Raw genomic sequence first — 11,630 nt, 5'->3', positions numbered from 1 at the left:
TGGAATTTTCCATCTTCGATTATAATCATCCTATTATCTCATGATGTTAATTTCCATTTCCCTGATAGCTAACAATGTTATCCGAGAGGAGCCACCCCATGTCCAAGGACAGGGGCGGCAACCGAGAGGAGCTATCCCACTTCCAAGGTAAGGAGCAGCGGCTGTGCTTTGCTGGAGCAGCCATGAAGAGATACTCCAAGTCCAAGGTAAGAGAAACCCAAGTAAGATGGTAGGCACTGAGAGAGGGCATCAGAGGGAAGAGAGACTGAAACCACAATCACAGAAAACTAGCCAATCTGATCACACGGACCACAGCCTCGTCTAATTCAATGAAACTAAGCCATGCCATTGTGGGGCCACCCAAGACAGACAGGTCATGGTGGAGAGGTCTGACAGAATGTGGTCCACTGGAGAAGGGAATGGCAAACCACTTCAGTATTCTTGACTTGAGAGCCTCATGAATAGTATGAAAAGGCAAAAAGGTAGGACACTGAAAGAGGAAATCCCCAGGTCAGTAGGTGCCCAAGATGCTACTGGAGATCAGTGGAGTAATAACTCCAGAAAGAATAATGGGATGGAGCCAAAGCAAAAACAACACCCAGTTGTGGATGGGACTGGTGATAGAAGCAAGTTTTGATGCTATAAAGAGCAATATTGCATAGGAACCTGCAATGTTATGTCCATGAATCAAGGCAAATTAGAAAAGGTCAAACAGGAGATGACAAGAGTAAACATCAACATTCTAGGAATCAGCAAACTTAAGATGGACTGGAAAGGGTGAATTTAAATCAGATGACCATTATATCTACTACTGTGGGCAGGAATCCCTTAGAAGAAATGGAGTAGCCATCGTGGTCAACAAAAGAGTCCGAAATGCAATATTTGGATGCAATCTCAAAAACGACAGAATGATCTCTGTCCGTTTCCAAGGCAAACTATTCAATACCACGATAATTCATTTCTATGCCCCAACCAGTAACGCTGAAGAAGCTGAAGTTGAACAGTTCTATGAAGACCTACAAGAACTTCTAGAACTAACACCCAAAAAAGATGTCCTTTTCATTATAGGGGACTGGAATGCAAAAGTAGGAAGTCAAGAAACACCTGGTGTAACAGGCAAATTTGGACTTGGAATATAGAATGAAGCAGGGCAAAGGCTAATAGAGTTTGCCAAGAGAATGCGCTGGTCATAGCAAACAACTACTTCCACCAACACAAGAGAAGACTCTACACATGGACATCACCAGATGGTCAACACTGAAATCAAGTTGATTATCTTCTTTGCAGTCAAACATGAAAAAGCTCTATACAGTCAGCAAAAACAAGACCGGGAGCAGACTGTGGCTCAGATCATGAACTCCTTATTGCCAAATTCAGACTGAAATTGAAGAAAGTAGGGAAAACCACTAGACCACTCAGGTATGACCTAAATCAAATCCCTATGACTATAGAGTGGAAGTGAGAAATAGATTTAAGGGACGAGATCTGATAGAGTGCCTGATGAACTATGAAGGGAGGTTCATAACACTGTACAGGAGACAGGGATCAAGACTATCCTCAAGAAAAAGAAATGCAGAAAAGCAAAATGGCTGTCTGAGGAGACCTTCCAAATAGCTGTGAAAAGAAGGGAAGTAAAAAGCAAAGGAGAAAAGGAAAGATATACCCATTTGAATGCAGAGTTCCAAAGAATTGCAAGGAGAGATAAGAAAGACTTTCACAGCAATCAATGCAAAGAAATAGAGGAAAACAATAGAATGGGGAAGACTAGAGATATTTTCAAGAAAATTGAGATACCAAGGGGACCTTTCATGCAAAGATGGGCTCAATAAAGGACAGAAATGGCATGGACCGAGCAGAAGCAAAAGATATTAAGAAGAGGTGGCAAGAATACACAGAAGAACTGTACAAAACACATCTTCACTACCCAGATAATCATGATGGTATGATCACTCACCTAGAGGCAGACATCCTGGAATGTGAAGTCAAGTGGGCCTTAGGAAGCATCACTACGAACAAAGCTAGTGGCGGTAATGGAATTCCAGTTGAGATATTTAAAATCCTGAAAGATGATGCTGTGAAAGTGTTGCACTCAATATGCCAGCAAATTTGGAAAACTCAGCAGTGGCCACAGGCCTGGAAAAGGTCAGTTTTCATTCCAATCCCAAAGAAAGGCAGTGCCAAAAAATGCTCAAACTACTGCACAATTGCAATCATCTCACACGCGAGTAAAGTAATGCTCAAAATTCTCCAAGCCAGGCTTCAGCAATGCGTGAACCATAAACTTCCAGATGTTCAAGCTGGTATTAGAAAAAGTCCATCTAGACAAAGCTATGGATTTTCCTGTGGTCATGTATGCATGTGAGAGTTGGACTATAAAGAAAGCTGAGTGCTGAAGAATTGATGCTTTTGAACTGTGGTGTTGGAAAAGACTCTTGGGAGTCCCTTGGACAGCAAGGAGATCCAACCAGTCCATCCTAAAGGAGATCAGTCCTGGATGTTCATTGGTAGGACTGGTGCTGAAGCTGAAACTCCAATACTTTGGCCACCTGATGTGAAGAGCTGACTCATTTGAAAAGACCCTGATGCTGGGAATGATTGAGAGCAGGAGGAGAAGGGGATGACAGAGGATGAGATGGTTGGATGGCATCACCGACTCAATGGACATGGGTTTGGGTGGACTCCAGGAGTTGTTGATGGACAGGGTGGCCTGTAGTGCACTGTTCATGGGGTCGCAAAGAATCGGACACGACTGAGCGACTGAACTGAATTGACTGAATAATGTTCAGCATCTTTAATATATATACTGACTATTTTTATATTTTCTCCAGAAACATATCTATTTAACTCCTTTACCCAATTTTTTTAACATGATATATTTGTCTTTTTAGTTTTTGTACTGTACGATCTCTTCACATATTCTTGCTATCTAATTCATCAGATATGTGATTTGCAAATATTTTCTTGCACTGTTTAGGTTGTCATTTTCTTGATAATGTCAAGAAATACACAATTTAATTTTCATAAAGTCAAATTTATATATATATATGTATTTCTTTTGTTGTACATGATTTTATGCTTTATGTAAGAACTCTTTACTACACTTAAAGTCATAAGAATTCATTCTGACATTTAATGCTGAGAATTTTACTGTGCATGCATGTGTGCTCAATCATGCCAAACTCTTTGGGACCTCATGGACTGTAACCCACCAGGCTCCTTTGTCTATGGAACTTTCTAGGCAAGAATACTGGAGTAGGTTGCCATTTTATACTCCTGGGGATCTTCCTGATGCAGGGATCAAACAAGAGTCTCCTATGTTTCCTTCTCTGGTAGGTGAGGTCTTTTTTTTTTTTTAATTAATTAATTTTAATCTGAGACTTATTACTTTACAACTGTAGTCATTTTTGCCATACATTGACATGAATCAGATTCTTTACCATTGAGCCACCTGGGAAGCCTGAGAGTGTTATAGTATTTAGCTCTTATACTGTCACTGATTCATCTGCCTGCAATGTGGAAACCTGGGTTTGATCCCTGGGTTGGGAAGATCCCCTGGAGAAGGGAAAGGCTACCCACTCCAGTATTAAGAATTCCAGACCATTTTATGGTCGCAAAGAGTCAGACGTTTCTGAGCAACTGTCAAACTCAGCACTCCACTGTCATTTTTTTCCTTGCGAATATCCAATCATCCCACATTCTTTGCTAAAGAGACTTTCTTTCATTCTTGAATAGACTTAGCCAATTTGTCAAAAATTAATTGACTAGAGTTGTGTGGATTTATTTCTGGACTCACAATTTTTTACCATTGGCCCGTATGTCTACTGCTCTGTCAGTACTACATTGCTTTGATTACTATAGCTTTATGGTAAATTCTGAACTGAGCAAGTGTGAGTTTTCTATTTTTGTTTTTATTCTTCAATATAGTTATTCAGATTCCCTTAAAATTCCATATGAATTTGAGGATCAGCTTTCTTATTGCTGCAAATGGTTGTTGGAGTTTTGATATTAACTGTGTTGAAGCTACAGAATGCTTTGAATAGTGCTGTCATCTTAACAATTTTAAGTATTGTTATCCACGAACCTGAATAACATTTTCCATTTATTTAGGTCTTTTAAAATTAGTTTTCAAAATGTTTTATGGTTTTCAGTGTAAAAGACTCTGACATTCTTGGTTAAATTTATTTCTAAATATTTCATTATTTTTGCTCTTATTGCAAATGCAAGTTCTTTCTTACTTCTCCTGTCAAAGAGTTTATTGCCACTGTATAGGAACTCAATTGATTTCTGGATACTCATCTTGTATCCTGCAGTTTTTCTGAATTTATTTATCACCACGAGTTGCTTACTTATTGATTCTTTGCACTAATCTTCATATAGGATTTTTTCACTTTCATAAAGACATCATTTTTTTCTTACTTTCCACTTTGGGTGCCTCTTATTTATTTTTGTCTAATTGCTCTGACTGGAACTTCTAGTACGATGCTGAATAGTCATAGTAAAAGTAGACACCTTGTTCCTGATCTTATGGGATGACATTCAGTCTTTCACCATTGGGTATGATGCTAGCTATGGGCTTTTAATAAACATTCTTTATCATATTAAGGAAGCTCCTTTCTATTCTTAGTTGTTGGAGTGTTTTTATCACAAGTGAATGTTGGATTTTCAAAATGCTTATTGAGCTACAATTGACTCACACGCTAGTAAAGTAATGCTCAAAATTCTCCAAGCCAGGCTTCAGCAATACGTGAACCGTGAACTTCCAGATGTTCAAGTTGGTTTTAGAAAAGGCAGAGGAACCAGAGATCAAATTGCCAACATCCGCTGGATCATCGAAAAAGCAAAGAGTTCCAGAAAAACATCTATTTCTGCTTTATTGACTATGCCAAAGCCTTTGACTGTGTGGATCACAATAAACTGTGGACAATTCTGAAAGAGATGGGAATACCAGACCACCTGACTGACCTCTTGAGAAACCTGTATGCAGGTCAGGAAGCAACAGTTAGAACTGGACATGGAACAACAGACTGGTTCCATATAGGAAAAGGAGTACATCAAGGCTGTATATTGTCACCCTGTTTATTTAACTTATATGCAGAGTACATCATGAGAAATGTTGGGCTGGATGAAGCACAAGCTGGAATCAAGATTGCCGGGAGAAATATCAGTAACCTCAGATATGCAGATGACACCACCCTTATGGCAGAAAGCAAAGGAGAACTAAAGAGCCTCTTGATGAAAGTGAAAGAGGAGAGTGAAAAAATTGGCTTAAAGCTCAACGTTCAGAAAACTAAGATCATGGCATCTGGCCCCATCACTTGATGGGAAATAGATGGGGAAACAGTGAAAACAGTGTGAGACTTTATTTTTGGGGGGCTCCAAAATCACTGCAGATGGTGATTGCAGCCGTGAAATTAAAAGACGCTTACTCCTTGGAAGGAAGGTTATGACCAACTAGACAGCATATTTAAAAGCAGAGGCATTACTTTGCCAACAAAGGTCTGTCTAGTCAAGGCTATGGTTTTTCCAGTGGTCATGTATGCATGTGAGAGTTGGACGGTGAGGAAAGCTGAGTGCCGAAGAATTGATGCTTTTGAACTGTGGTGTTTGAGAAGACTCTTGAGAGTCCCTTGGACTGCAAGGAGATCCAACCAGTCCATCCTAAAGGAGATCAGTCCTGGGTGTTCATTGGAAGGACTGATGTTGAAGCTGAATCTCCAATACTTTGGCCACCTCATGAGAAGTGTTGACTCACTAGAAAAGACCCTAATGCTGGGAAGGATTGGGGGCGGGAGGAGAAGGGGATGACAGAGGATGAGATGGTTGGATGGCATCACCGACTCGATGGACATGGGTTTGGGTAAACTCCAGTAGTTGTTGATGGACAGGGAGGCCTAGCGTGCTGCTATTTATGGGGCTGCAAAGAGTCGGACACGACTGAGCAACTGTACTGAACTGAACTGATACAGAGATAAGCATGTGCACTGCAATTCCTCACCATTCATTCCATTAATGTGGTATCTTATAACTGATTGATTTTCTTATGTTGATCTATCCTTATATTCCTGTGTTAAATTATGTGGTCATGGTGTATAATCTTTTTCATATGCTACTGAATTTTATTTCTTCATGTTTCTTTGTGGATTATTTCACCTAAAGTCATAAGGGATATTGGCCTGTAATTTTCTTTCCTTGTGATGTCTTTGATTGGCTTTGGCTTCAACATAATGATGCCTGGTAAAATGAATTAGGAATTATCCTCTTTCTTGAAAGTTTAAGTGTTATTTTTCCAAGTTTTTCATAGAATTAACCAGCAACTCCATCTGGTCCTAGACTTTTCTTTGTTGGAAGTTTTTAATTACTGAGGTAATCATTTTACTTGTTTTAGATATGTCAAGATTTTCTAATTATTAGAATTAGTTTAGACCATTTGTGTGTTTCCAGGTATTTGCTTATTTCATCTAATTATTTAATTTCTTGGTATACTATTCTTCATCATATTTACTAATAATCTTTTATTATTTCTGAATGGTTGCTAATAATGTTTCCACTGTTCATTTCTGATTGTAGTTATTTGTCTCTTCACTTTTTCCTTTGTCAGTCTAGCTAAAGGTCTGGTAATTTTGTTCGCCTTTTCAAAGCACCAACTTCTGGTGTGATTGATCCTATTGTTTCTCTATTCAATATTGTATTTATTGCCATTCTGTGCTTTATTATTTTCTTCCTTTGCTAGCTTTGAGATTATTTTGCTTTCCCCCCCCTCATTCCTCAAGGTTATTGATCTGAGATATTTTTGATTTAGGTACTTATGGCTATAAATTTTCCTTTAAGTCCTACTTTAATTCAAAGTTATAATATATTGTGCTTTAATTTTTATTTATCTCTAAATGTGCCTTATTGTTCTTGTGATTTGATTCATTGGTTGCTTAAGAATATGTTGTTTCATTTCCATTTTTAAAAAATTCTTTTCTATTACTGATCTCTAGCTTCACTCCATTCTGGCTAAAAGATATTTAATATGATTTCAATCTTTTAAAATTTGTTGAGAGCTATTTTCTAGTCTAACATATGGTCTAACCCAGAAAATCTTCCATGAGCACTTGAGAAGAATTTATTTTCTGCTGTGGTGTTGAGTATTCTATATTTGGGTATTGTTTCTACTTGGTTTATGCTGTTGTTCACTGCTTCCTTACATCTTTTCTGTTTACATATTTTATCCATTATCAAAATTATTTTATTGAACTGTTCAATTATTATTGTAGAATTTAATATTTTACCCTTCAATTCAGCCAATGTATTCTGCATATATTTGGGACCCATTGGTGGCACATATATGACTATAAGTGCTATCTCTTCTTGATGAATTATTTCTGTATCAGTATATAATGCCATCTTGTAAGAGATTCTGACTTAAAATATGTTTTGTCTGATATTAACATAGTCACTATTTCTCCCTTCTGGTTACTATTATCTTCTTTCATTCTTTCAGTTTCCACTTGATTCTGTCTTTGGATTAAAATGTGTCTCCTGTAGATAGCATATACTGGGGCCATTTAAAAAAAAACTGTTCTGCCAATTTCTGTTTTTTGATTGAATAAATTTTATTTACATAAATGAATTTATTGAATAGAAAAAAAAACAAACTTCTGCCATTTTGCTGTTTGTTGTATGTGTTATACTATTTTCAAAAAATAGTGTAGGAAGAATTCAGACTTAATTGAAAAATTAACCTTATTGCAAAATTAAGACTTACATTGAAGAAAGAAGGGAAAACCACCAGACCATCCAGGTATGACCTAAATCATATCCCTTATGATTATACAGTGGAAGTGGCAAATAAATTCAAGGGATTAGATATGACAGATAGAGTGCCTGAAGAACTATGGATGGAAGTTCGTGACATTGTACAGGAGGCAGTGATCAAGACTGTCCCCAAGAAAAAGAAAAGCAAAAAGGTGAAATGGTTTCCTGAGGAGGTCATACAAATAGGTGAGAAAAGAAGAGAAGTGAAAGGCAAAGGAGAAAAAGAAAGATATACCCATTGGAATGCAGAGGTCCAAAGAACAGCAAGGAGAGATAAGAGAGTCTTCCTCAGTGATAAATGCAAAGAAATAGAGAAAAACAATAGAATGGGAAAGACTAGAGTTCTCCTCAAGAAAATTAAAGATACTAAGGGAACATTTCATGCAAACATGGGCACAATAAAAGACAGAAATTGTATGAACCTAGCAGAAGCAGAAGATATTAAGAAGAGGTGACGAGAATACACAAAACTATACAAAAAATATCTCAATGATCCAATAACCACAATGGTGTGGTCAGTCACACATCTTGGAAGGCTAAGTCAAGTGGGCCTTAGGAAGCATCACTACAAACAAAGCTAGTGGAGCTGATGGTATTCCAGTTGAATGTAGGCTTCTACATTATCTCCTTGACTTCATCAGTCAAGACAAAATATCTCCAGAAAATCCTTTTCTATTATATCAACTCAGAGCAATCCTAATTAGCTGCCTTTTCTCTAGCTGTTATATGCATGTTAAGATTACAAACTTTGGCCAACCCAGTATTTTAATATTTAATACTAAACAATAGTTTCTCTCTGAAGAATACATTGGGAAGAGTGAAACTACTGAACAGTGAAACAACTATTTTACACTAAATCTGAAGAGTGTGTGTCAGAACCTCCTCACACATATATGTTGTGAAGGAACTTGATATATTTGAAGATAAACCCTGTAACAAAATAATAGTAAAATCAAGCAGCTTAAAATAACAGTGAAAAAGATGAAACACTGAAAAAATACATGACATTCTTTTAGACCTTCTCTTCATTTCTATTTTTCTATTCCTTTAGAGGCTTTACTTTTGTCATATTCTTCTAGAGGCTTATAGCTTTCCAGTTTTTTGAGGGGCTGTATCATGCAGCATGTGGTATCTTAGTTCCCTAACAAAGGATAAAATTCACACCCCAGGTACTGGAAGCACAGAGTTTTAATCAATGGACCACCAGGGAGGTCCCTGCAACTTCTGAATACAATAACAATGATTTTATGAATTCCAAATTCTCAACACATTTGACATCATCGGGATCTTCGAATTTTGTCACCTTTTGGTCTCTTTATCAGTCTCTTCTTAAATTTTTTTCTATTACCCAAATTGGCCTAGATCACAATTTTGAAACCTCACCTTAGATCTTTCACTCTCTATTCAGATCCCCCCAAAGAAACCCCAAGTTTAAGAAATATAAAAAATCTACTATATGGAAATTAACTTCTATGGGAAAATGCTACTGACAAAATACAAAAACAAACCCACACTTAGACCTACCAAAACCCACCTCCAACACTCACTCCCATACACAGGCAAGGTCCAATGAAGTGATACATTGAGTATTTAAATTTTATGACCTGCATTACTTAGAATTTTTTAAAATAAGCTCCTCAGATATCCCTACCATGATAAAAAAAAAAAGCATTCCAAGTAATTAACATGTTATCCTTAATTCTTTTATCTTACCATCACTCCATCAATCTCAAACGCATCACTACTTCATCAAAAACAAACCAAAAACAAGCTGACAAACGAGCCAATATATTGGAGCTTCACTTAAGTTATTCTCTCCCACCTACCCAACAAATTACTATTCTTTGTGACACTTCCCTGTAGTTAATACCTCCATTTTCCTTCTAAATTAATTGATGTCCTCCATATATCTTTACCATTTTTCAAATCTAAACCAAAAAAAAAAAAAAAACCAAAAACAAAACCAAACCTCTGTCTCGTTTTAGAAAAGACCTCCTGACTGGTCTATCACAATTAAATTTAAGGTACAATTGGAAATAGTTATCCCTAAAGTCTAACAGAAAATCTGTAGAAAACATTTCAAAATGTATACACATATTAATTCACAATGCTATACGTTGGAAACTAGTGTAATGTTCTCTTATTGATTATCATTTCAGTCACTAATTCAGATGAAAAGACTGACTATTTGTGACCCCATGGACTACAGCACGCCAGGCTTCCCTGTCCATCACCAACTCCCGGGGTCTGCTCAAACTCACGTCCATCGAGTCAGTGATGCCATCCAACCATCTCATTCTCTATTTTCTCCTTCTCCTCCTGCCTTCAATCTTTCCCAGCATCAGGGTCTTTGCAAACGAGTCACTTCTTCGCATCAGGTGGCTGAAGTAGTGTAGCTTCAGCTTCAGCATCAGTCCTTCTAATGAATATTCAGGGTTGATTTCCTTTAGGATTGACTGATTTGATCTGCTTGCAGTCCAATGGACACTCAGGAGTCTCTCCCAACACCACAATTCAAAAGCATCAATTCTTCAGCACTCAGCTTTCTTTATGGTCCAACTCTCACATCCATACTTGACTACTGGAAAAGCCATAGCTTTGACTAGATGAACTTTTGTTGGAAGAGTAATGTCTCTGCTTTTTAATATGATGTCTAAGTTGGTCAATTTTTTTCTTTCAAGAAGCAAGGATCTTTTAATTTCATGGCTGCAGTCACCATCTGCAGTGATTTTGAAGCCCAAGAAAATAAAGTCTGTCACTGTTTCCATTGCTGCCCCATCTATTTGCCATGAAGTGATGGGACCAGATGCCATGATCTAAGTTATTTGAATGTTGAGCTTTAAATCACTTTTTCACTATCCTCTTTCACTTTCATCAAGAGGTTCTTTAGTTCTTCCTTGATTTCTGCCATAAGGGTCATGTCATGTGTATGTTTGAGGTTACTGATATTTCTCTCGGCAATCTTGATTCCAGCTTGTGCTTTATCCAGCCCGGCATTTTACATGATATACTCTGCATAGGAGTTAAATAAACAGAGTGACAATATACAGCCTTGAAATACTCCTTTCCCAATTTGGAACTAGTGTGTTGTATCATCTCCGGTTGTAACTGTTTTTCTTGACCTGCATACAGATTTCTTAGGAGGCAGGTAAGGTGGTTTGCTATTCCTATCACTTTAAGAATTCAGACATAAGTTGAAGAAAGTAGGGAAAACCACTAGACCATTCATGTATGACGTAAATCAAATCCCTTACAATTATACAGTGGAAGTGACAAATAGATTCAAGGGATTAGATACAGTGTCTGAAGAACTCTGGACAGAAATTCATGACATTGTACAGGAGGTAGTGATCAAGACCGTCCCCAAGAAAAAGAAATGCCTAAAGGCAAAAATTTTGGCTGAGGAGGCCTTATAAATAGCTGAGAAAAGAAGAGAAGCTAAAGGCAAAGGAAAAAATGGAAAGAGATACCCATTTGAGTGCAGAGTTCCAAAGAATAGCAATGAGAGATAGGAAAGCCTTCCTCAGTGATCAGTGCAAAGAAATAGAGGAAAACAATAAAATGGAAAAGAATAGAGATCTCTTCAAAAAAAAATCAGAGATACCAAGGGAACACTTCACGCAAAGATGGGCACAATAAAGACAGAAATGGTACGGACCTAACAGAAGCTGAAGATGTTAAGAAGATGTGACAAGAATACACAGAAGAACTATACAAAAAAAGATCTTCATGACCCAGATAACCACAATGATGTTTTCACTCACTTAGAGCGAGATATCCTGGAATGTGAAGTCAGGTGGGCCTTAGGAAGCATCACTACAAACAAAGTG

Source organism: Giraffa tippelskirchi, chromosome 5, assembly GCF_054371585.1.
Source record: "Giraffa tippelskirchi isolate mGirTip1 chromosome 5, T2T-mGirTip1v1.2.pri, whole genome shotgun sequence".
In the NCBI taxonomy this organism is placed as follows: domain Eukaryota; kingdom Metazoa; phylum Chordata; class Mammalia; order Artiodactyla; family Giraffidae; genus Giraffa; species Giraffa tippelskirchi.
The sequence above is the reverse complement of the archived record's forward strand: the minus strand, read 5'-3'. Positions refer to the sequence as shown.